Source organism: Delphinus delphis, chromosome 19 (genome assembly GCF_949987515.2).
Source record: "Delphinus delphis chromosome 19, mDelDel1.2, whole genome shotgun sequence".
Taxonomy (NCBI): Eukaryota; Metazoa; Chordata; class Mammalia; order Artiodactyla; family Delphinidae; genus Delphinus; species Delphinus delphis.
In genome coordinates this window covers 51,678,286-51,698,373 of record NC_082701.1, presented here as the reverse complement: position 1 = coordinate 51,698,373, position 20,088 = coordinate 51,678,286, and the positions used below count along the sequence as shown (strand labels likewise).

The following is a 20,088-nucleotide window of genomic DNA, read 5'->3' as shown; positions in this document are numbered from 1 at the left end:
GCGAAAGGCTTGGAAGGATATTGTATCAGTCAGGATGGGTGAGGCTGTGTCCCCGTGCTAAATCACTGTAAAAATCTCAGTGTCTGCCACGATAAAGGTTTGCTTACGTACACCAGGGTGTCATCGGCTGGTTGTGGCTTTGTTGTCTTCACTCTGGGATCGAACTTTCTGGAACATCGTGGCAGAAGAGAAAACCGTGTTCTGGCTCTTAAAGAATCTTTGGTCCAGCAAGTTCCATGGCTCAGCCTGAGCACTGCAGGGTAAGGAAGCATACTCCCGCCTTAGAGTAGCATAGTGACAATGTCTGAGCAGTAACACAAAATCTTTTTTTTTTTTAATATTTATCTATTTATTTATTTTGGTTGTGTTGGGTCTTAGCTGCGGCACACGGGATCTTCATCGCGGCATGCAGACTTCTTAGTTGTGGCATGCATGTGGGATCTAGTTCCCTGACCAGGGATCGAACCTGGGCCCCCTGCATTGGGAGCGCAGAGTCTTACCCACTGGACCACCAGGGAAGTCCTAGTAACACAAAATCTTACCACAGAATCTACTGAACCGTTGATAGTGATTACTGCTGAGGTCAAGGGCCAGGGGTTAAGGAGATTTTATCTTTCACTTTCTACACTGCTGTATTATTTTAATGTTTTTTCAAAAAACATGCACTATTTTTGTAATTAAAACCACGTTTTAATCTTACTTATTTTTAAGTTTTTATTATGGAAAATTCAAACATAAGCAAAAGAGAAGAGTTTGAGGACACCCCCGACCATGACCTGTCACCCAGCTTCCAACAGTTAACTCATAGACAGTCTTGTTTCAACAGTAATGCTACTCACTCGTCCCAGATTATTTTGAATGACTCCCAACATCATATTATTTTGTTTTGAATGTATCAGCATGTATCTCTAGATAGGGATTCTTTTTAAAAAAACAAAAAAACACAATATCATTATCACAACAAAAAAATTAACAATAATTCCTTAATATTATCAAACATCTAATGAGTATTCAAATCCCTCAATTGTTCTACCTGTATATAATTTTTTAAACAGTTTGTTTGAATCAAATTCCAAATCAGGTCCATATATTGTTTGCTGATATATGTTGTTTTTTTTTGTGGTACGCGGGCCTCTCACTGTTGTGGCCTCTCCCGTTGTGGAGCACAGACTCCGGACGCGCAGGCTCAGCGGCCATGGCTCACGGGCCCAGCCGCTCCGCGGCATGTGGGATCCTCCCGGACCGGGGCACGAACCCGTGTCCCCTGCATCGGCAGGTGGACTCTCAACCACTGTGCCACCAGGGAAGGCCAGCTGATATATGTTTTGTCTCTTGATCTCGATCCACGGTTCTCTCTTCCACTCTCTTTCTCCCTTTCTAATTTCTTTGCAATTTACTGTTGAAGAAATCAAGTTGTTTGTCCTTTAAAATTTCCTGCAGTCTGAGTTTTTCAGATTGCTTTCCTATGGCTACGTTTAGCGTGTTTCTCTGTCCTCTGTATTTCTGATAAATTAGTAGTGAGATCTAGAGGCTCAGTCAGATTTAGGTTTGATTTCTTTTTGGACAACTCAGAGGTTGCATTCTGTACTTCCACCAGGAGAACAATGTCAGGTTGGTTTCCTTTTTATGATGTTAGTATCCACTGACGATTATTGTCTAGATCCAATATTTGCAGGTGGTTGTAAAGCAATGACATTCCAATTCTACCATTCCTTTGTCATTTATTAACTGTCATTTATTTAGGGAAAAAACTTTTCCCTCGTCAATTCTTTGGCTATCCTGCAGTTACAGTTTATATAGGAAAGGCAAGATATATGCTTGATTTTTTTTAACGTCTATTTACTTGTTTTCTAAGTCATGAGATTGTTCCTCTGCCCTCTTCAAAGGTAGCCCATGAATTTGTTTTTTTGTTTTAATCATTGTGAACTCATGTATTTAAACATATTTAACACGTTTCAATTCATTGCCATTGTTATCATTATGATACTCAAGCTGTGGCTCCCGTATTTGGCCGGAGGGAGCCTCTTCAAATTAGCTCCTATGTCCTTTTGTCATAACTTAGTGGTTTTTGATATTTTGTTTCCTTGCTTTCTGTTATGATAAGATATTCCAAGCTCGCCTTGTATATTTCCTGTCTCAGCCCTGGACTCAGCCATTTCCCTGAGGAGCCTATGTTTGATAGCATTTGTAGACCACAGTATAGAGCCACCAGGGGTGCTCCTTGCTCTAGGGGTGCCCACTGTTTCTAGACTTCTTCCATGGGCAGAGCTAGGAAATACTTTTTTCAATGACAGAATATTTTCATCACTTCTTGCTTAAATTCCGGTTCAAATGCAGTACTGCGAAGTGTTTACTTAACCTCATCTATCTTACACACATACCTGCTTTCTCCGATACTGAAACGCCTGGTTCCTGACGATAGAACAGAATTACTCATCAGGTTTAACCCACAGAGTACACGTAACAGTGTCAGAATAGCAATATCAACCCTATCACCAGCAATATGATTACTGAAGATGGTTCAAGATTTCTTCCCCGGCCCCGCTTCATTCCTTCCTTCCAACAGTTCTCTTTGTCCTTAGGATTATCCCACTAGGAATGTGCCCTCAGGTTTCTATGCTTTCAGGTCCCTTGGAATACTTTTTGGCTGTGTGGTTATGCCTCAAATTGGATAAAGAGTTGGGTTCATTTTTTTTTTCACTTTAGATTTTCAGTGAAGACCCTTTTTTTAAAATATTTATTTAATTTGTTTGCTTGGTTTTTTTTTTTTTTGGCTGTGTTGGGTCTTCATTGCTGCACGGGCTTTCTCTAGTTGGGGTGAGCGGAGGCTACTCTTTGTTGCAGTATGCGGGCTTCTCATTGCGGTGGCTTCTCTTGTTGCAGAGCACGGGCTCTAGGCGCACTGGCTTCAGTAACTGTGGCAAGTGGGCTCAGTAGTTGCGGCTTGTGGGCTCTTGAGTGTAGGCTCAGTAGTTGTGGCGCGTGGGCTTAGTTGCTCCACGGCATGTGGGATCTTCCCGGACCAGGGCTCGAACCTGTGTCCCTTGCATTGGCAGGCATATTCTTAACCACTGCGCCACCAGGGAAGCCCCAAGACCCCTTTTTTTTTTTTTTTTTTTTTTGCGGTACGCGGGCCTCTCACAGCTGTGGCCTCTGCCGTTGTGGAGCACAGGCTCCAGACGCACAGGCTCAGTGGCCATGGCTCACGGGCCCAGCCGCTCTGTGGCATGTGGGATTCTCCCAGACCAGGGCACAAACCCGTGTCCCCTGCATCGGCAGGCGGACTCTCAACCACTGCACCACCAGGGAAGCCCCAAGACCCTTTTTAAACTTTAATTTTGTTTTAGTTATATAAAATATTTACATGGTTCCAAAGTCATATCTACCAAACAAGGTATATTTAGAGAAGTCCACCTTCTATCCTTGGGACTCTACTCTATTTCCTTTCTCTCCCTATAGATACTTTAAAAAAAATAATAAAGTATGGCTTAACTTTTGTGATAAAAAAAAAAGATACATCCTTTCTTACATTCTGTACATACTTTTCTCCACCTTGCTCTTTTCATTAGAGATGACTCCAAAGCAGAACTTTCCTTAGAACTCGGTAAAAGGATTCCCACCCTGGGTCCCTGCTCCAGAATCCGTGTTTCAGGGGGCTCCATGTATCACAAACACAAACAATACACTCGTTAAAGAGTGTACAAATGCAATAGACTCTTACATAATAAAACATGGTTCCCCGGTAATGCGGAGTGTACCTGTTTCTCCACCAACCTTGCCAAGAGCGTGTTGTAAAACTTTTGAGTTTGGGCCAATCTGATAGGTTGGAAATAATATCTGTGTAGTTTTCATTTATGTTGTTCTTATTATGAATGAGTTTGGGCATTTTTTCGTATGATTAAGGACTGTTTTCATTTCTTTTTTCTGTGAATTATCTATTCATATCTCTAGCTCATTTTCCTGTGGTGTTACTGGTTATTTTCTTCTCCATTTTTAGAAGCTCCTAATATACTAGGAATGTGAATCTTTTTTTTTTTTTGCGGTACGCGGGCCTCTCACTGTTGCGGCCTCTCCCGTTGCGGAGCACAGGCTCCGGACGCGCAGGCTCAGCGGCCATGGCTCACGGGTCCAGCCGCTCCGCGGCATGTGGGATCTTCCCAGACCGGGGCACGAACCTGTGTCCCCTGCATCGGCAGGTGGACTCTCAACCACTGCGCCACCAGGGAAGCCCCGGAATGTGAATCTTTTGTCTGTGAACAACTACAGTCTTTCTCTGTAGTAGACTCTGGATTAGATTTGGCGGGGCGGTTCAGAAAAATATAAGGCGTCATCCATGTCCTCACAGGAGCTTGCAAGATTAAATAACAACAAGGGATATAAGTAATTTTATGAAACAATAAGAGAAGAGAGATCTCAAAGGAAAAGGATGAGCGACAACCAATTGGTCACAGTCCTGGGCAGTGACTAAATGCCGTGAGGGTCAGAAGAGCCCAGTGCCTTGTGCTTTCCTACTCAAAGCCGTGAGCATCCCCTGCCTGGACCCACACTTTTCCCAGCAGGAGCTGGCGTTGGTCTGGCACACAGATTCCTTGGCCGTGTTTCTTTGACAATTATAACTGAGGAATTCAGCTTATTTTGGGTGAAATCCCTGGAAGTCCAAGTTCAGATCTCAGTCTGGGCAATGCAGCCACATTTTCCAATGAGTAACTCCTTCCAATATAACTCCCGGCAAACGACTCTATCAGTTGCGGGGAGAATGTGCCGTCATGTGCGGTAAATAGTAAGACCACTGTGTGGGGCTTGACTCATCTGGCAGAGAAGGGGTATTTTGAAACCTTGACCTCATTTGCAAACATGTGCTTGCACATACCTTTCGTCAGATGCAAATTTTCCGTTCCCAGTTTAGCTCTTCCAGATTTTCCCCGAAATGAAAGATGTGGCCATGAAGAGAGAGAAATTTTTAATAGGTCTTGACTCCAGGTATGTTCCGGGGAGCTCATTTGTCTCTAGGCCAACTTCCTGTTGACTCAGCAGCCAGGACGAGGGAGACAGAGGAGCAAAGTACCAGGATAACAGCTGCCATTTACTAAGCGGTTCCCTGTGTGCCAGGCACCGTACTTATCACTTTATGTATAGCAGTTCCTGAGCTCATGCCATGACCCTGACAAGTAGGAAGGACTTGACTTCGTCCAAGGTCAAGTCACTACTGAGCTGGGATTTGAGCTCAGGCTGTGTCTCCAAAACATCTCTGTTTAATCATCACGCTGGATGTTATCTAGATATTACCTGCTTGGCCTTGAGCCAAGAGCCTCTGGCCCGTCAGTTCCCCAACTGGAAAAAGTATTAGGCATTTTTACAGGCTGTCAGGCATTGCAGGGAAGAGAAGGTAACTGGATGTCTCCATGATTTGTGAATAGATGCTTTGGGGGAAGAATGGGCATCCCTTTACTTAAATCTCCCTCAGGCTTCTAGACCTATCTCCCCATTATCTTTTTTTTTTTTTTTTTGTGGTACGCGGGCCTCTCACTGTTGTGGCCTCTCCCGTTGCAGAGCACAGGCTCTGGACGCGCAGGCTCAGCGGCCATGGCTCACGGGCCCAGCCGCTCCGCGGCATGTGGGATCTTCCCAGACTGGGGCACGAACCCGTGTTCCCTGCATCGGCAGGTGGACTCTCAACCACTGTGCCACCAGGGAAGCCCTCCCCATTATCTTGATACCCTGTGCCATCCTCTCCCCTTTTCTGTCCAAGCTGAGAACCAGCCCTATTTCCATGAGTTCTTTCCCACTCCTCCCCCGCTCCCTGCCTAAACACACGAGCATCTTCTGAATTCTACAACCCTTTCTGAGATGCTCTGTATTATTTTTCTATGCACACAGTAGGAGTGCTGCACACAGTAGGTGCACCACAAAATTGCCACGGCTGAAAATGATGACGCACAGAAAATCCTGTATGGAGAGTGGACAGGTGACTTAGGGCTGAGTCCTAGGTCTGCACTGATTTGCTCTGTGCTATTGGGCAAGTCCCTGACTCGGTGTCTCATCTGTGAAATGATGACTAGGCAGCTTCTACAGGCTCTTCCATCCATAAAGGTCTAGATTCTGTGATTCCCACATGTCTATCTGAAGGGCAGATGCAGGTCTGGAGCTCCTTTGAGAAAGCTGGGTTCCTGGGCAGCTCCTCTGCTTCCCGCCAGCCAACTCTCAAATACCTGGTATGGAAAATAGTGGTATTATTATTATCAGTGGGCTCACACCCATCAGTGTTTTCAATAGAAGGAAATTGGGAAATCTTTCATGAGAACATTCAAGGGCAGAGCAGGAACCACCCTTTCCGAATATGCCAAAAATGCTGCACAACTATGAAACTTGAGTCTAAAATTGAGGAGAACAGGGGCCTGTGCTTGAGCTCCCCAGTGGTGTTTCTCACACTGAAGAGCTTCAGCAAGGCTGCCTGACACAAGTCCTCCTGGGAGGACTTCTATGCCGTTTTAAAATAAATCCCATGGACTTCACTGGAAGTCCAGTGGTTAAGACTCCATGCTTCCAGTACAGGGGGCATGGGTTCGATCCGTGGTCTGGGAACTAAGATCCTGTATGCCGTGCGGTGTGGGGCGGGGTGGGGGACATATATATATATATATATGTGTGTATATATATATATATATATATATATATGTATGTATATTAAATCCCAGACACTATATTCTTTCATCTGTAAATATTTCAGTGTAAATTTCAAAAATAAAAGGACTCTTTAGTGTCACATAACCACAGTACCATAACCACACATAAAAAATTGGCAATAATTCATAATTATCCAATATTCAGTCAACGTTCAAATTTCTATTTGTTTCATAAATTTTATTTTATACACACACACACACACACATTATTATAATTTGTTTTATTGCTTGAATGAGGATCCAAAAAAGGTTTCATTGCATCAGGATCCAAAGAAGGTTTCATTGCAATTGGTTGATTTTTTTTTTTTTTTTTTTGTGGTACGCGGGCCTCTCACTGCTGCGGCCTCTCCCGTCGTGGAGCACAGGCTCTGGACGCACAGGCTCAGCGGCCGTGGCTCACGGGCCCAGCCGCTCCGCGGCATGTGGGATCCTCCCGGACCGGGGCACGAACCCACGTCCCCTGTATCGGCAGGCGGACTCTCAACCACTGCGCCACCAGGGAAGCCCTGATGTGTTTTTTAAATCTCTTTTAATCTACAGCAGAGCCTCATCGTTTTGTTGTTGTTTATTTTTTCCTTGCAATTTATTTGTTGAAGAAACCAGCTTGTTTGTCCTGTGGTGTTTCCCACAGTCTGGATTTTGCTGATTACATTCCTCTGGTATGGTTTATCATGTTCCTCTGTCCTCTGTAGTTTCTGTAAATTGGTAGTTGGGTCCAGAGACTTGATCTGATCCCAGTTTGAGCACTTAAGGATAGCTAGATTCTATTAACAAGACTTTCTAGGATTCAAATGCTGGGCCAAGCCTTTGCAAATATTATCTTATTTAATCCTTAAAATAATCCCGTGGAATCTGTGCTATCATCATCATCATCCCCCTTATACAGATGAAAACACTGAGGCTTTGAGAGATTGTATCACTTGGCCAAGGTCACATAGTTGTTAAGTGGTAGAGCCAATTTAATTGATTGCTGAGTCCAGACGTTTATCTGCAGTGCCACACTACCTACTGTGAGAGGCCCTGTGTGACACTGAGATGCACTTCAAATCCTGAGATTATCCCTTCACATTTCCCTTGCTTAGATGTACAGAGCACATGCTCCTAAGTGTAGAGGTACCTGTATGTCTATCAGAGAGGACCTTTATAGGTAAGCTATTTGTGAGGTCTATGTGTGTATATATAACTTCCAGTTAGCATTGTTTGTCTACCTTTTTCTTTAATCTTTCGGCTGCACTGCATGGCATGTGGGATCTTAGTTTCCTGGCCACACCCCCTGCATTGGCAGCAGAGTCTTAATCACTGGACTGCTGGGGAAGTCCCTACCTCATATATATATATATATATATATATATATATATATATATATATATATATACACATATAATTTTAACATTTTGAGAGGGATTTATTTATTAGAAATTTATTTATTTTTATTTTTGGCTGCATTGGGTCTTCGTTGCTGTTTGCCAGCTTTCTCTAGTTGCCACAAACGGGGACCACTCTTCCTTGCGGTACACAGGCTTCTCATTGCGGTGGCTTCCCTTGTTGCGGAGCACGGGCTCTAGGCGCGTGGGCTTCAGTAGCTGCAGCATGCAGGCTCAGCAGTCGTGGCTCGCGGGCTCCAGAGCGCAGGCTAAGTAGTTGTGGCGCACTGGGCCTAGTCGCTCCACAGCATGTGGGATCTTCCCGGGCTCGAACCCGTGTCCTCTGCATTGGCAGGCGGACTCTCAACCACTGTGCCACCAGGGAAGCCCCCCACCTCATATTTTTAATTTAGTTTTTATAAGAACTTTGATAGCTGTAAATGATCTTTTTCTACAGGGTATGCATTCTTCATTTAAAACTCCAAGCCAGGGACAATACTCTTAATATACATCTAGAGAAAATAATGGAAGAACACGATAAGCTTCCTCTGAAAGGCTGTGTGTAAGTCCTTTCAAAAGGGTAATGATACTGCTGATGAATATCATAGTGATGATAAAGAGGAACGCTACTGACTGCCAATTTGTGCCAAGACCTTTACAAGTGTTACCTCAGTGTATCTAAGCCTCATAGCCACCCTACTAAGTAGGTATTGTTATCCCTGTTTTGCACAAGAGTAAATCAAGGTACAGAGAGGTTAAGGACGTACCCACTATCAGGCAGGATTTATTTTTGGCTGCACCGTGAGACTTGTGGGATCTTAGTTCCCTGACCAGGCATCGAACCCAGGCCCTCGGCAGTGAAAGCATGGAGTCCTAACCACTGGACCGCCAGGGAATTCCCAGGCAGCATGTTTCACTTTTTAAAAAATTAATTAATTAATTAATTATTTGGTTGCACCGGGTCTTAGTTGTGGCAGGTGGGCTCCTTAGTTGTGGCATGCGAACCCTTAGTTGCGACATGCATGTGGGATCTAGTTCCCTGGCTAGGGATCGAACCTGGGGCCCCTGCAGTGGGAGCACGGAGTCTTAACCACTGTACCAACAGGGAAGTCCCCCAGGCAGGATGTTTTAAACCAGGGGCCCCCAACCCCCAGGCTGCGGACTGGTACCAGTCCTGTTAGGAACCTGTTAGGAACCCAGCCGCACAGCAGGAGGCAAGCAAAGCTTCATCTGCCGCTCCCGCATCGCTCCCCATCACTTGCATTACCACCTGAACTATCCCCCACCCCGCTCCCCCACGGAAAAATTGTTTTCCACGAAACCCGTCCCTGGTGTCGAAAAGGTTGGGGACCACTATTGTAAACAACAAAAAAAGCCTTTGATAAAATATATCTTTCAAGAATAGACTGATTTGGATTTTTAAAACAACCTCCAATGAGATGCCCACACACCTTTTTTTTTTTTTTTCTTTTTTTTCCTGAAGAGTCATACCCATTTTTAGCAAATCCAGGGCAATTTCTTGATTTTCTCTTCACCTAATGAGTAGGACCAATGCAAACCAGGCCTGGCTCCTTAAGGCCGAGGTGGCAATAATGCTGCGTCATATAATAGCGATCAGGCTTGATTTCAAACTGCGGTTCTGTGCACCAAAATGTGACTCCCCCTCTTCCCACCAGGTCTGATCCACCAGGGACCACAGATACTCTGAGACCAATGACCCTGTTTCCATCTCTAACCATTGACCAGACCTCAGACTTCTCCAGTGACCTGTTCCTCTTTCCATCAAGATAACCTGGACCCTCTAAGAAACTTGCTTATTGTTTGTTATTTGCCAACATTCACACCAGCAGTTGTTATCACTTTGCTAATAACATTTCCCTTTCCCTTTTTGCTTCCTTGTCTTTTTCCTGCTGCCTCGTCCTCTCACCTCTCTTTTCATTTGTTCCTTAAATATTTACTGATGGAAATTACACTGGAAGTTTGGGACTCCCCAGATGTGTATAAGGTTCAGTGTCAGCTTCCAGGAACCTCCAGTATTACTTCTCACCTTCTTTTCTGCAGCAAGTATTCCGTTCTTTAGTCAAATACTGTTACTTCCCACCGTCTCCTGGTATCACTTTTCCCTGCCCATGCTTCGGTTCCTTGCATCCTTGCCCTTGCAGCCCATTATCCTCCACCACTGCAGTCCTGATGGGGATTCAGACTCAGCTGAAATGACACCTGGAAAGCGAGAAGGGATCTCCTCATGCATCCATCCACTCATCCATCCAATCCTTCCATCTTTCCATCTTTCTATTCAACAAGCATTTATTAAGTATCTGTTCTGTATCAAGCACTGAGCTAGTTCCTGGGGATACAGCTGAAAACATTGACTTTGCCTGCACGGAGTTTACAGTCTAGCACTGTGGGGTCCGCTCTGGTAGCCACCAGCCACATGTAGCTCTTGAACACTTAAAATGTGGCCAGTCTGAAATGAGATGTGCTGTAGGTCCAAAACACACATCAGATTTTGAACACTTAGCACAAGAAAAAGAATGCGAAATAGCCTATTAGTGATTTTTTTACATATTGAAATGTAATATTCTTTTTATATTGGGTTAATATGTTATTAAAATCAATTTCAATTATTTTGCTTTACTTTTAAAATGTAGCCCCTAGAAAGTTTAAACTTAGATATGTGGCTTGCATTGGTGGCTCCCATTCTGTTTCTCTTGGACAGCACTCATTTCGAAGGAGGATACAGGGATGGAGATAAAAAAAACTTACAAGGAGTTTTTATAGGTGTTTTGATAAATGTGTGTACAGGGTACAGTGAGGGATTATTTTTATTCAAGAGGCCATGAGAAAGTGGAGGAAGGGAACCAACTCATACTCTGCTAGGCACCTGCAGATATCCTCATGCACGTTCGAGGCACTTTAACCTTCACACGTTGGCTTGGCACTTTCAATATCTCAGTTAATCTTTGCAATCGCCGTCACCGCAACCTGACCACATCCTTTCCAGGCTGCTTAGACCAAGTCACCATCCTCTCTCAGATGGACTGTTTGTGGCAGCAGCCTCTTAACTGGCCTACCCTGACCCCCACTTTAATCCATCCTCTATATTATGACCAGAGGGATGCTTCCAAAACACAAACCTGGTCATTTTACTCTTCAGTTGAAAACTCTCCCATAGCTCCCTCGCTGTCCTCCAGATAAAATAATTCTGCCTCGTGGTTTACACGTACAATCCGGCCCCTGCCTACCTCCTCAGTCCCTTATTTCACACTCCTCCACGCTTGTTCACTTTGCGGTAGCTTTGCTCTGAAATTCTTTCTGAGCTTGGAAAGCCCTGTACTCTCTCTTCTATGTATTATTTTTCTCTGAAAGTACTTTCTTCCTCGGTTTGTCTGGTTAATGCCTTATTTTTCAGATTATATTTTCAAAATGACTTTCTCTAAGAAGACTTTCTGGAACTTCCCCCACCCCCACTCCGGCCACCATTCTGGGTTAGGTGTCCCTTATGTGTCCCTGGATCTTGCTGTACTTCCCATAATGTAGTATTTATCATGCCATATTGCTTTTTTTTTTTTTTTTTTTTTTCTGGCTGCATTGGGTCTTTGTTGCCGCGCGTGGGCTTTCTCTAGTTGCGGCGAGTGAGGGCTACTCTCCGTTGCGGTGCGCGGGCTTCTCACTGCGGTGGCTTCTCTTGTTGCAGAGCATGGGCTCTAGGCACGTGGGCTTCAGTAGTTGTGGCTTGCGGGCTCAGTAGTTGTGGCACACGGGCTTAGTTGCTCCGCGGCATGTGGGATCTTCCCGGACTAGGGCTCGAACCCGTGTTCCCTGCACTGGCAGGCGGATTCTTAACCCCTGCGCCACCAGGGAAGCTCCATATCGCGTTCTTGCAATCTTTTTGGATCAGAGCCCTCTATGAGACTCTACTAAAAACTGTACAGCTTCTCCCCAGGGGGGGAAGAAAAAACAATACGTTTTGCATACAATTTCAGAGGTTTTATAAAACCCCTAAAACTCTTTAGGTTTCCACAGACTCCAGATTAAAAACCCCTGCTCTCTTCCTAGATGCAAAAGATAGTAAGCATTTCTCACAGGTGCAAGTTGCTCTAAGACATTAGGATGCAAGGACTATCGTGCTTTTGTTTTTCTAAATCAAATTAAATCTGAGTTAGCCTTATCCTGCGTGGCTGGTGGGAAGTCTTAAATTAGTCATTTTCAGGAAACTTCTGTTTTTTTCTTTTCCCCCCAAAACTCCAGAGCTTAAGGGGCCCAAGAAAATTCTGGAAGGTTCCTTCTTTCTCAGATCATTAGAAGTTTTCTGTTTGTTTTTAACTGTTCTTCCTGCTGTTTCAAAATGCCACAGTTGAGCATCGATCCTTCCTGTCAGTCAGGAATTATTTCCCCGGGGTGGGCTGTGAGGGGCTCAGTACAGTAGCCTCTGCCCCGAAGTCCTGCCGCTTCCAGGAATCTTGTTGAAACGGGGCCTCTTCTCATGGGCACCCCAGATCTCCTAATCCTTCACCACTGTCAGGGAAATAGCTCTTTAACTCAAAAATACCACCCTTTCTCTTATCTCTCTGGAATGATCTGACATGAAATCCCTTGACAGGCATGACAGAGACTGAGAACGCAAATAGATGCCTAAAAAAGACCAGGAAAAGAATGTCAGTGAATAAAGCAGGTTGGCTTCAAGAGACAACAGAGAGTAGTGGTGACTGAGGCATGCTCTAGAACACAAGCTTTGTCTAAAAATGAGCAGCAGCTAAGGCATCAGCGAATTGGCATGGAATTTCCAGATCTTCTGTGTTTTCAAGGGAAGCCAGAAATCTGGATTTTCATGAGAGAACTCTTTTGTCTATATTTTTAAAATATTACTTATTAAGGTATATTTTTAAAATCATGTAATCCACAGCATAATATTCAGTGACCTTTTAGTAACTTTATCCAGTTGTGTAACCATCACCATAAATCAATTTTATTTTTTTATTTTATTTTTATTTATTTTATTTATTTATTTATTTATTTTTTGACTGTGTTGGGTCTTCGTTTGTGTGCGAGGGCTTTCTCTAGTTGCGGCAAGCGGGGGCCACTCTTCATCGCGGTGCGTGGGCCTCTCACTATCATGGCCTCTCTTGTTGCAGAGCACAGGCTCCAGATGCGCAGGCTCAGTAGTTGTGGCTCACGGGCCTAGTTGCTCCGCGGCATGTGGGATCCTCCCAGACCAGGGCTCGAACCCGTGTCCCCTGCATTGGCAGGCAGATTCCCAACCACTGTGCCACCAGGGAAGCCCCATAAATCAATTTTAGAACATTTTCATCATCACAATAAGATCCCACATGTATATTTACTGTCCTCCCCACCCCAGCCCTTACCTCAGGCAACTACTATCGTACTTTCTGTCTCTATAGCGTTGCCTTTTGGGGATATTTCATGTAAATGGAATCATACAATATGTGGTCTCTTTGACTTTCACTGAACGTAGTGTTTTCAAGGTTCATCTATGTTGCTGCATGAAACTGCAGTGTGTTCCTTTTTATTGCTGAATAGTATTCCATGGTACGGGTATACCACATTTTGTCTACCCATTCACCAGTTGATGGACATTCCATTTTTTTCTGCTATTATGAATAATGCTGCTCTGAACCTTTGTGTGCAAGTTTTTGTATCCATATATATCCTACTTTTTTTGTTGCTTTTTGGTAGATACTGAAAGATAGAATTGTGTTACATGGTACATTCATGTTTAACTTTTAAGAAACTGGCAAACCATTTTCCACAGTGACTACACCATTTTCCTGCCAGAAATGACTGAGGGTTCCTCTTTCTGTACATCCTCGCCAACATTTGTTATTGTCTGCCTTTTTGATTATAGTCATCTTAGTGGGTGTGAAGTGGTATCTCATTATGGTTTCGATTTGCATTTCCCTAATGGCTAATGATGTTGGATAGCTCTTGACTTTTAAATGTTGGAATTCACTCAAATTTATAAAAATAAAAATGCTTCATATCAGCGCTGTACAGACGGAACAAAACAGCTTAGAACAAAACAGTTTCGTGGGCTGGAACTGCCCTGAGGGAATGAGTTTGGACTTGTGACCTAGACTCTGTGAAACAGTGGTCTGTGACCTTTTTCTTTTGGGGGTAAAAGCAGCCTAGACTGCCAGCAAAAATTACTATGGAGAGAGGACGAAGATTTCTCACTCTTTTGTAATGAAATTGTAGATTAGAAAAAAAAAGGACAATTTTCAATCTATATATTCATAATGCCATTTTTTCCTCCAGTAAATCATCCTGTTACATATTTGTTGAACGAGCTTCAGGTGTATATTTCTATCCTCTTTTTTTTTTTTTTTTTTTTCTGCGGTACGCGAGCCTCTCACTGTTGTGGCCTCTCCCGCTGCGGAGCACAGGCTCCGGACGCGCAGGCTCAGTGGCCATGGCTCACGGGCCCAGCCGCTCCGCGGCATGTGGGATCTTCCCGGACCGGGGCACGAACCCGTGTCCCCTGCATCGGCAGGCGGACTCTCAACCACTGAGCCACCAGGGAAGCCCTTTTCTTTTTTTAAATAAACATTTATTTTTGGCTGCCTTCGGTCTTCCTTGCTGTGGGCGGGCTTTCTCTAGTTGCGGTGAGTGGGGGCTACTCTTCGTTGCGGTGCGCAGGCTTCTCACTGCAGTGGCTTCTCTTGTTGCGGAGCATGGACTCTAGGCGCACGGGCTTCAGTAGTTGTGGCACACGGGCTTAGTTGCTCTGCGGCATGCGGGATCATCCCGGAGCAGGGATTGCACCCGTGTCCCCTGCATTGGCAGGTGGATTCTTAACCACTGAGCCACCAGGGAAGTCCTGTATCCTCTTTTTAGAGATGAGGTTAAGGAATTTGTCAAAGATTAAAGCTCTAGTAAGTGGCAGAGACGGATTCAAAGCCAGGTCTATGTGGTCCTAAATCCTGCGTTTTCCTGATCAAAATGGCAAGAGGTTCAGGGATGGAGCTACATGAGGTGTGACTGGAGTTAGAATTCTGAGCCTGGCTGGCTAGATGACTGAGGTGGAGGGGGACATGATGGGGGAGCAAGGGAGAGGAAGGAATCAAAGAGGTTTCAAGGCTGGTTTCATTAACAGACAAAGGAAAGTTGGGAAGAAAGAGTTTGGGTGGAGGGATGAAGTGGAAGTGGGAAGAAAATAGGTTTGGGGCTTCCTGCTTTTGCAGTCGTCCTCCCATCCAGGTAGGCACCTCTGGCAGACAGTTGAAAATGTAGGGCCCAAGGGCTGCAGAGATGCCATGGCTAGAGATGCATTTGGGGACAGTTTCTATATTTTTTGGGCCACACCACACAGCTTGCGGGATCTAAGTTACCCGGACCAGGGATCGAACCTGGGCCTCCGCGGTGAAAGCGCCAGAGTCCTAACCACTGGACTGCCAGGGAATTCCTGGGGACAGTCTCTTTATTATTGATTTCTCTTCAAGACTGACATCTTTGTGACGTTGAATTCTGGTGAGCTTCCTGCCCTCCTCTTCTGACGGTCCACTGAGTTTGTTTTAAAGTTATGGGAAACCACAGACTTGGTGGCTGATGGGGCTGTTCGTGTGTGAATGCTCTAAGCATTCAGAAATGACTTCAGTGGCTGGCAAAGCTGAGACTCAGGCATTAGAGATGGAGTGTTTGGTGTTCTCTAAAAAGTTTCTTTTTTTCTTTTTTTTTAATTCAGAAGAGGAATACTGTTCACATGCTAGGTATGGTTAACTTGTACTCCATGTGCAGGTTGCATTAAGGAGGACAGACTTCATGGAGCCAAGTCACAAGACACCTGGACAGAGGGCAGCTTACTCCAGGAGGCTGATGGGGGTGGGGGACAAGATGCACTAGGACAAAGGACAGTACAGGACCTGATTCGGACTTCCCCAGGAGGGACTCGGCACTCAGCTGCCTTGAAATCTTCTGCACCACCCCCTCCTTATCATTTCCTGCCTTGTTTTGTTTTTTGCTTTATTCACATTTTACCAGACCGGAAGTTTCCTAGGCCTAGCCACTTACATCATAAATAATAAAATGCACCCATATTCAACACGAAATAACTACATCTTGCTGTAAAATTTTTTTGAAAAGATTTGGATAAACTTCAGTTTTTGTAAGAAATCATTTTGTGACTTGTGAAACTTTATTATATTTATAATTAATTAAGGGTCATGTTGCAGTTGACTAGATATTGCAGACGTTTCATTAAATATTGATTAACTTTGATTTTTTTGGTTCCCTTTCCTTATCTGGGAGCTTTTTTTTTCTTCTTCTTCTTCAGGTCTCAAACGCTTTCTAAGGCCTTTGAAAAGTTAATAGGCCCTGGGGGATAAGACAGCTCTATAGAACCTCCTCATAGCCCCTCTCAAGTAGGGAGCTCTATTGAATGAATGAATGAATGAACGAACGAATGAATGAGGTTAAGCCCTTTTCCCAAGTCTTCTCTCCAAGGGGGGTTCGCTTCTCAATCCTCTGTAATCTCAGCCCAGCCAGGAGTCTGGGTAGGGAGACGTCTCCCCTTTCAAACATCAAAACCGCAGCAGCGGAGGAAGCTGTCCGGCGGCCGCCGCTCAGAGGGCCTGGGCAGGGTCAGCCTGGAGGCGGAGGTCGCGACAGTGCCGGGAGCGCGGACCGCCGACTGAAGCCGGGGCCCCAGCTTCAGGGCCCGAGCGCATGGGCAGAGCAGCAGCCCGAGACTTGCCTCCCCTCCCCCACTGCAGGTGAGCCGCCGAGCCGCGGCCCCCACCCCCCAGCTGCCCCGGGAGTGACGTAAGGCCTCTGGACCGCGCTCCGGCCCCGCCCCTGCAGGCAGCGTCCGCGGCCCGAGGCCCGCGACTCCGCGGTGGAAGCCGGTCCCGCTGCGGGACACGCCGGCTGCGACAGGCAGAGGAGGCGGCGAGGCACTTTACTGGGCTGCCCCCTGCAGCCCGACGGCAGGGCGAGGCGCGTCCAGGCGGAGCTCGGGGCTGCGGCCGTGGCACACCTGCCCCGCGGTCCGCACGGCCGAGGCCGCTGCGGGGTCCGCACCCTCTGCCCCGCGGAATCGCGGGACACCCAGCCAGCCGCAGCTGTCCATCTCCTCCCGAGCCAGCCAATCGCCCGCGACTGCCCCGGCCGCACCTCCCGGAATCTCTGACGGGCGTGCGGCTCAGCCTATGAGATGGGGGCCTCGGAGGCCTGGGCTGGGAGCGGGAGCCAATGAGCATCATTTCAGGTGGGTGGAGGGAGCGGACCTAGGGAAGGTAGCTTCTTTCGGGTTGCTAACGTTTTCCCTTGGAGATGGGCGCGCAAACGGACCAGTGGGTCTGGGGGCGGTGGTGACGGGCGTGGAGCTGGCCCAATGAGGGTGGGAGGGGGTGGGGCAGCCCGGAGTAGCAGTGCTAAAGGAGCCCGGCGGAGGCAGCGGTGGGTTTTGGACTGAGGCGCCGGATCTGTGGTCGCGGCTGGGGACGTGCGCCGGCGCCACCATCTTCGGCTGAAGGTGAGAGGTGCGGCTTCCCGGGTCCGAGTGCGGCGGCCGGGAACCGAGGGACGGTTTGTGGGGGAGGAAAAGATCCCCGGCTGGGGGCCCGGGCGGGTCTGTAGGGCAGGAACGGAGCCGAAGCGGGAGCTGGGGAAGACAGAAGGGGTTCTGGGCGGACGGTTTGTGCTGCAGGGGCCGTAGATTCGCGCAAGGAAGGACCTTGGGGGTGGTTAACGGGACCCCGGTGGGTGGAGAGACCCCTGGGGGGGCGGGGAATGAGGTCCTTGAGAGTGAGACCCCTGCAGGGATTAGGGCCTGGGTGTGCGGGAGGACGACCCCTGGGGGGCTGGGGATGGAGATCTGCGGGTGGGCATGTGCTGACCTGATACTAGGCGTGCGGGAACCGTGGGGCGCGGGGTTGGGGGGGCCTCGTGCCCTGGTGGGTGTCCCCGGGGGTCCCGCGAGCCTGTGCTTGCCTCTCGGGAGGGGAGGGAGTCCTGGGGCGGGCTGGAAAGCGCCATCCGGGTTGGGGGTGGGGGAGCGCTGGACGGGAAGGGCCACTGGGTGGGTTAGGCCGGGTCCGGCATCCCGAGTGCGGTGAGGGGTTCGCCGAGAGCTCGGAAGGCCGGCGGCGCGCCGGGACCTGCGGGGTGAAGGGAGCGGAGGGCAGGGCTGCGCACGGCCCGGGAGGCGTGCGGCGGCGGGTGAGGGTCTCAGCAGCCGGCCGCCGGCTTGGGGAGGGTCGGGCTCCGCTGGTCCCGGGGGAGCTGGGCGAGAGAGCGGGGGGGCGTCTTCTCAGGGGCTCTGGGGACGGCGGGGGCCGGGGGTGGACACCCGGCCAGGCCCGGGCGGTTTGGGGGGGCGAGGCGGGAAATGTGGCGGGGGCGCGCTGCAGCAGGGCGGTCGGGGGGGGAGGGTCAGCCCTCGCCTCGGGATCCCTTTATTGTGTAAGTGATCTGGGCATGGCTCGGCGCGGAGTCTCTTCCTGGCCTTCTGCAGTGGGGGTCACACCCTGATCCCATAAAATCGGCCTGGAGTGGGGTCGGAGGGAAGTTGAAGGCGCGGAGTCCCGGCGTCCGCGGGGGCTTTGTGGGCCTGCGGTGGGTGGATGCGGCCCGGGGACCGGCGAGGCGCCCAGGCTGGCCTGCCTGGCAACTAGGGCCTTGGGAAGGAGGTTGGCGACTCTGGTCTGAGCTCGGCTGGTGAGTTTTGGGTAACGTGGCCTCTGCCTATGACCGTTATCTCTGTTCCTTGGGGCCTCTGCAGTTCCCTTCGAGATCACTGCGGTGGATGGAAGGGGGTGGGGTGGGGTAGGGGAAAGCAGGCAGGGTAGATCCCGACTGCAAATGAAACAAAGACTGCTGTTTTCGCTGAATAATATAATATCAAATATAATACTTCGGCTTTGCTGAGATTTTTGTTTTTTAACATTGAAGCTGAGGATTCTTTGAGTCAGGCTTAATTATTCTTGATAGTATCTCACTCTGGAAAACTTTAATGTATTTATTGTTTCATTTCCTTCCTCAATCCACCTTTATTAATTACTCCTTCAGTTCCATGCTTTTGATGTTTAAGTATGCCCTGTCTGTCACGGACGCTGGAAAAGTGGCCATTTTATGCAGCTCCTTACTTCTGCATCTTAAATTCAGTTCTTTCTCGTCCTTATCTGGAGAAAGCATATGGTGTAATTGTGTGATACAGCACTAGCTTTTGCTGCAAAGGGATGTGACCCGAGAGGTTGGCTTTTTATTTGGGCTCCTTAGGGAAATCATTTCAATGAAGACAGGCTGGATGGAAGGTGAGATGGAGGAAATTTTGAAGGGCACGTTGTATGGTGAAAGACTCTAGGCTTCAGCAGATGATGTACTTACTTGTCATATAGGAAGAATAAAAATTCCTGGTGTCGGCTCCACGTTTCAGAAACATTTAACAGGGTGTAAAGATATTCACAGAGGTGGCTTGGGCCATGAATAGCGATAGTGTCCTTTTGCACTTAGTTTGTATTTCTGCTCATTTGGTTGAACAGGATACTGATAAATGAACAGACTTACAGGTCTCTGTAATGTAAGTGACCTCTGTGGTAGCGTTACACAAATTGGGACAATTCTGTTTTAGCTTATCCGTCTTAGAGAGATGCGCTATCATATGGATCCCTTATCCATCATTTTTTTTGGCTTTTTATATGCAAGATATTCATAAAACTGTTTTTCTGTGCCTGTACCTATAGTAGGTGCTGGGAGGCAGTCGAGAAGTTTCCTGGGTGATACTTCATTGAGAGTCTAAAATGGCCTTGGAGATGGAGCCCAGGGGTGTGTGTGTCTAAAAGCAAATGAAGGGGATGGGGCTTTGGCTCTGTAGGGAGCTAATTTGTGCACAGATAAATGATTCACCCATAATTAGGCAGTTATTTCAGATGACACCAAGAACCTTCAGATTCTGTCTGTTGCAAAGATGTTCCTATTTATTCCTTCTTTTCCTCCAATATAGGTTTTTTTTTTTCTATAAAATACAAAGCCTTTGCTAGATAGTGCTAGTGCGTTCATTGGCCGAGCCTGTATTCTTTTTTTTT

General features: G+C 47.2%; 1 protein-coding gene and 1 non-coding gene across 5 annotated transcripts in view; one reads left to right on the top strand and one right to left on the bottom strand.

The window, feature by feature from the left end:
• Nucleotides 1-445: 445 nt before the first annotated feature.
• Nucleotides 446-518, bottom strand: TRNAG-CCC (transfer RNA glycine (anticodon CCC)). The gene has a single exon. It is a non-coding gene; the product is annotated as a tRNA-Gly (tRNA).
• Nucleotides 519-17,421: 16,903 nt separating this feature from the next.
• Nucleotides 17,422-20,088, top strand: part of MYH10 (myosin heavy chain 10) — a 133,411-nt gene continuing 130,744 nt past the window's right edge. For all 4 annotated transcript variants that reach the window (XM_059998421.1, XM_059998420.1, XM_059998419.1 and 1 more), the window contains exon 1: nt 17,422-17,537. The gene's annotated coding sequence lies outside the window, so the exon portion shown is untranslated. The remainder of the gene's footprint in view (nt 17,538-20,088) is intronic.